Raw genomic sequence first — 6433 nt, 5'->3', positions numbered from 1 at the left:
TTTCAAATGATATATATATACACCCCAGTATTCACAGAAGCCCTGTTTATAATAGCCAAGACATGGACGCAAACTAAATATCCCTTAACAGATGAATGGATAAAGAATATGTGGTATATATATATACAAGGGGATATTAGTAAACCATGAAGAAGGAATGAATTAATGCCATCTGCAGCAACATGTTTGGACCTAGAGATTAGCATATTAAGTGAAGTAAGTCAGAGAAAAACAAATATAATATGATATTGCTTATATGTGGAATCTAAATAAAATTAAAGAAATGAACTTGTTTACAAAGCAGAAAAAGACTCAAAGATATAGAACACAAAATTATGGTTACTAAAGGGGAATACAGGGGAGGGATAGATTAAGAGTTTGAACTGAACATACTTCAGTTCAGTTCAGTCACTCAGTCGTATCCAACTCTTTGCAACCCCATGGAATGCAGCAAGCCAGACTTCCCTGTCCATCACAGGCTCCCAGAGTTTACCCAAACTCATGTCCATTGAGTTGTTGATGCCATCCAACCATCTCATCCTCTGTTGTCCCCTTCTCCTCCTGCCCTCAATCTTTCCCAGCATCAGGGTCTTTTCAAATGAGTCAGCTCTTCACATCAGGTGGCCAAAGTATTGGAGTTTCAGCTTCAGCATCAATCCTTCCAATGAATTTTCAAGACTGATTTCGTTTAGGATGGACAGGTTGGATGTTGTTGCTATCCAAGGGACTCTCAAGAGTCTTCTGCAACACCACAGTCCAAAGCATCAATTCTTCAGTGCTCAGCTTTTTTTATGGTCCAACTCTCACATCCATACATGACTACTGGAAAAACCACAGCATTGACTACATGGACCTTTGTTGGCAAAGTAATGTGTCTGCTTTTTAATATGCTGTCTAGGTTGGTCATAGGTTTTCTTCCAAGAAGCAAGTGTTCTTTAATTTCATGGCTGCAGTCACCATCTGCAGTGATTTTGGAGCCCCCAAAATAAAGTCTCTCACTATTTCCCCATCTGTTTGCCATGAAGTGATAGGATCAGATGCCATGATCTTAGTTTTTTGAATGTTGAGCTTTAAGCCAACTTTTTCACTCTTCTCTTTCACTTTCAAAAAGAGGCTCTTTAGTTCTTCTTTGCTTTCTGCCATAAGGGTGGTGTCATCTGCATATCTGAGGTTATTGATATGTCTCCCAGCAATCTTGATTCCAGCTTGTGCTTCTTCCAGCCCAATCATTTCTCATGATATACTCTGCATATAAATTAAATAAGCATGGTGACAATATACAGCCTTGAAGTACTCTTTCCCTATTTGGAACCAGTCTGTTGTTCCATGTCCAGTTTTAAATGTTGCTTCCTGACCTGCATACAGGTTTCTCAAGAGGCAGGTCAAGTGGTCTGGTATTCCTGTCTCTTTTAGAATTTTCCACAGTTTATTGTGGTCCACACCATCAGAGGCTTTGGCATAGTCAATATAGCAGAAATAGATGTTTTCCTGGAACTCTCTTGCTTTTTCCATGATCCAGTGGATGTTGGCAATTTGATCTCTGGTTCCTCTGCCTTTTCTAAAATCAGCTTGAACATCTGAAAGTTCATGATTCACATATTGTTGAAGCCTTGCTTGGAGAATTTTGAGCATTATTTTGCTAGCATGTGAGATGAGTTCAATTGTGCGGTAGTTTGAGTGTTCTTTGGCATTGCCTTTTTTTGGGATTGGAATGGAAACTGACCTTTTCCAGTTCTGTGGCCATTGCTGAGATTTCCAAATTTCCTGGCATATTGAATGCAACACTTTCATGGCATCATCTTTTAGGATTTGAGATAGCTCAACTGGAATTCCATCACCTCCACTAGCTTTGTTCATAGTGATGCTTCTTAAGGCCCACTTGACTTCACATTCCAGGATGTCTGGCTCTAGGTAAGTGATCACACCATCGCGATTATTTGGGTCATGAAAATCTCTTTTGTACAGTTCTTCTGTGTATTCTTGCCACCTTTTCTTACCATCTTCTGCTTCTGTTAGATCCATAAATTTCTGTCCTTTATTGAGTCCATCTTTGCATGAAATGTTCCCTTGGTATCTTTAATTTTCTTGAAGAGATCTCTAGTCTTTACCATTCTATTGTTTTTCTTTATTTCTTTGCACTGATCAGTGAGGAAGACTTTTTTATCTCTCCTTGTTATCCTTTATAATTCTGCATTCAAATGGGTGTATCTTTCCTTTTCTTCTTTGCTTTTTATTTCTCTTCTTTTCTCAGCTATTTGTAAGGCCTTGTCAGATAGCCATTTTAGTTTTTTGCATTTTTTTTTCCTTGGGGATGGTCTTGATCCCTGTCTCCTGTACAACGTCATGAACCTCCATCCATAGTACATCAGGCACTCTTGTCTATCCAATCTAGTCCCTTAAATCTATGTCTCACTTGCACTGCATAATCATAAGGGATTTGATTTAGCTCATACCTGAATGGTCTAGTAGTTTTCCCTAACTTTCTTCAATTTCAGTCTGAATTTGGCAATAAGGAGTTCATGATCTGGGCCACAGTCAGCTCCTGATCTTGTTTTTGCTGACTGTATAGAGCTTCTCCCATCTTTGGCTGCAAAGAATATAATCAATCTGATTTTGGTGTTTACCATCTAGTGGTGTCCATGTGTAGAGTCTTCTCTTGTGTTGTTGGAAGAGGGTTTTTGCTATGACCAGTGTGTTCTCTTGGCAAAATTCTATTAGCCTTTGCCCTTTGTTTCATTTTGTACTCCAAGGCCAAATTTGCCTGTTACTCCACGTGTTTCTTGACTTACTACTTTTGCATTCCAGTCCCCTATAATGTAAAGGACATCTTTTTTGGGGTGTTAGTTCTAGAAGGTCTTGTAGGTCTTCATAGAACCATACAACTTCAGGTCTTCAGCATTACTGGTTGGGGCATAGACTTGGATTGCCATGATATTGAATGGTTTGCCTTACAAATGAACAGAGATCATTCTGTCATTTTTGAGACATATCATATTTTGCATCCAAGTACTGCATTTCGGACTCTTTTGTTGACTATTATTGCTATTCCATTTCTTCTAAGGGTTTCTTGCCCACGGTAGTAGATATTATGTTCATCTGAGTTAAATTCACTCATCAGTCCACTTTAGTTCACTGATTCCTAAAATATCAACATTTATTCTTGCCATCTCCTGTTTGATCACTTCCAATTTGTCTTGATTCATGGGCCTGACATTCCAGAATGCTATGCAATTTTGCTCTTTACAGCATTGAGCCTTGTTTCCATCAACAATCACATCCACAAATGGGTGTTGTTTTTGCTTTGACTCCATCTCTTCATTCTTTCTGGAGTTATTTCTCCACTGATCTCCAGTAGCATATTGGGCACCTACCTACCTGGGGAATTCCTCTTTCAGTATCCTATCTTTTTGATTTTCCATACTGTTCATGGGGTTCTCAAGACAAGAATACTGAAGTGGTTTGCCATTCCCTTCTCCAGTGGACCACATTTTGTCAGCACAGAGAACCCTGTTCAGTATTCTATAATAACCTGTATGGAATAGAATGTGAAAATAAAGTTGATGTATGTGTATATATAAGTGACTCACTTTGCTGTACAGCAGAAACTAACACAAACTGTAGATTAACTATACTCCAATAAAAAAATGAAATATAAAATAAAATACTGATGTGCTCCAGGAGTAAGAAGCAAGTATTATTGCTGGAGGAGAAGGAGCAAGGAAAATTAACAGAGATTCTTTAAATTAATTTTCAAGTTCAGAAATAAATAAATGCTTAAGTATTAAAATAAGTCTTTAATTTGATGAAATAAAAGAAAACAAGTGCGTAAAATATGTTTTGAAAACATATTTTAGCAAATTAAAAAGAATTCTATCAACTTGTTTTGAATTTAAAGCTAACTAAATGTGCATTTAAAAATATTTCACATCTTAAAGACCTGAGTCAGGATTTTTAGTCATCTTTTCCCTATGTGAAATCTAACATATTTATATTAGTCATGTCAATATAAACATGTGGGTATTCTTACATATATGTATGTCATCTCAGTCCATGTGAAATGTGGTCATCACATATGAGCATGCAGACTGTCTAAAGATGCTAGTTTCTTACATAATGGCTGAGGTTATCTAATTTGTTTGAATGCAGAGATCTGAAGTGAATAAAATTCACTACAGGGATTAAATTACCTAGTGTGCTGTCTGCTTTGATTAGATCAACACAGTCATTGCAAAATAGTCACTTCATTTGGTCTCCTTCAATACAGTGTCAGCACTTGACAGAGCAGAGTAAATTCTTTTGTTAATAAAAATTTTAAATATTAGAGCTGGAAGGGTTTTTACAGATTGTTTATACCTCTTTTAGTTTATAGGTTAAGAAACTGAGGTTCACATATATGACAGTTCAATCAATGCAATTAATTCTAACTCAAACCACTTTCTAGTATCTGAGTATTTTGATGTATTGTTCAATCAGTGTGAAAGAGGAAAATATGACAGAGTATATAAGCCTGGTGCCAGAACACCTAGCTTAGGCCACTGCAAATGCTTTGACACTTCTGCTGAAGAAAATCAGGAGCCTGCAATGGCTCCTGAATCATGAGTTAGAGGATCAATACCATGTGAAATATATTGTAAGAGGTTCATACTGGCTGCTGTGTTGAGTGAACTGAGGGGGTTAAGGGTAAAAGCAGGAAGATCAGTTAGTGCAGGAATCTAAGGGAGAGAGATAATAGCTCGGATCAAGGTGACAGCAGTGGAAATAGTAGCAGAAAAATGTGTTTTGAAGGTGGAGCCAACTGGATTTTTTTGAAGATTGACTATGAAGTATGAGAGACAGGAGTCAAGTATGATATCTTAGCTCAAGGTGCTATGACAAAATACCATGGACTGGGTGGCTTAAACAGAAATTTATTGTTTTACAGTTCCAGAGACTGGAAGCCCAAGATCAAGGTGTGATCAAGGTTGGTTCCTTCAAATCTTGTGAGGGAGAATCCATTCCATGCCTCTCTTCTAGCTTTTGGTGTTTGCCGGAAGTTTTTGGTATTCCTTGGCTTGCAGACTCATTATCCTGATCTCTGTGTTCATGTTCACCTGACAGTCTCCCTGTGTATGTGTCTAGGTCCAAATTCTTCCTCTTCATAAGGGAATCTGTCATGTTGGATTAGGAGCCCACCTTATTCCAGTATTACCTCATCTTAACTGGTTACATCTATGACAACCCTGTTTCCAAATAAAGTCAGGTTCTGAGGCACTGGGATTGGGACTTCAACATGAATTTTTAAAAAATTATTTTGTATTGGACTATAGCCAATTAACAATGTTGTAATAGTTTCAGAAGGACAGCAAAGGGACTCAGCCATTCATTGCATGTATCCCTTCTCCCCCAGTCTCTCCTCCAGGGAGATTATCCAGGCTGCCACGTAACACCGAGCAGTTTCCTGTGCTATCTAGTAGGACCTCAACATGAATTTTAGAGGGACATGGTTCAACCCATAATAGGAATCAAGCGTATTTTATTTTATTTTTTTTTAAGAAAAGAGGTTCAAGGATTAGGAAAGAAGATTATAAACAAGTAATCAGTGAGGTAGGGGAAAACAACTAAGAAGGTTTTATACTGAAATCAAGGAAGAAAAGGGAGCTTATATTCACTTATTATGGTTAATTGGCCAATATAAGTTTACTTCTACTAAACCATAAGCTTCATGAGTATACGGATCAACTCTTTCATAACTGTTTTAGAGCCACAGAAGATATGTAATATTTAGTGAGAAAATTAATCAGTGAATGAATCATCTACCCCCATGATTTACAGTTTGCTGCAGAGAATGCCTCATTGCTCTGGGGTTCCTAGCTTTATATCCTCCATGAGAGTGTAAGCTCTTTGAAGACAGAGATTGGCCCTTCTGTGTCTCAGTAGTACTCAGTACATATGCTGGACATTAGGCACAGAGTAGGTGTGCAACAGATACTGGTTAATTGATTTCTATTATACGAATCTGTGTTTTTTAATACATTAGTTCATAGTATTTTTAGTTTTGATAAATGTATTATTTCTGTCATAAAAGACTTTACTCACAATTTGAAAAGAGGCTAAAAACATCAATTATATTCTAATACTGAAAAACAAATTCTTCTAGAATTTTAATCTATTTTTCTAGTTAAAATATTTTTTATTCTTGATTTTATACATAGTTTTTTTTTGGTCTCTCTTCCTTGTATGTATTTGCATGTGTCTTGTCTCCATTAATAGATTTTGAGACTTTTAAGGCTAAGAATCATGTCTTTCTTGTCTTTTTGTCCCTTAGTAGAATTATATAGTTCAGTAACTCTTGCCCGCCTCCTCCCCCTACTACCCCATTCCCAACTCACATACTTTGGATTTGCAATAATCATCCAACAATGAATTAGCAGCCTGATTCCCACACTCATTTCAG

Source organism: Bubalus kerabau, chromosome 2 (genome assembly GCF_029407905.1).
Source record: "Bubalus kerabau isolate K-KA32 ecotype Philippines breed swamp buffalo chromosome 2, PCC_UOA_SB_1v2, whole genome shotgun sequence".
In the NCBI taxonomy this organism is placed as follows: Eukaryota; Metazoa; Chordata; class Mammalia; order Artiodactyla; family Bovidae; genus Bubalus; species Bubalus kerabau.
Note: the sequence above shows the minus strand (reverse complement) of the source record.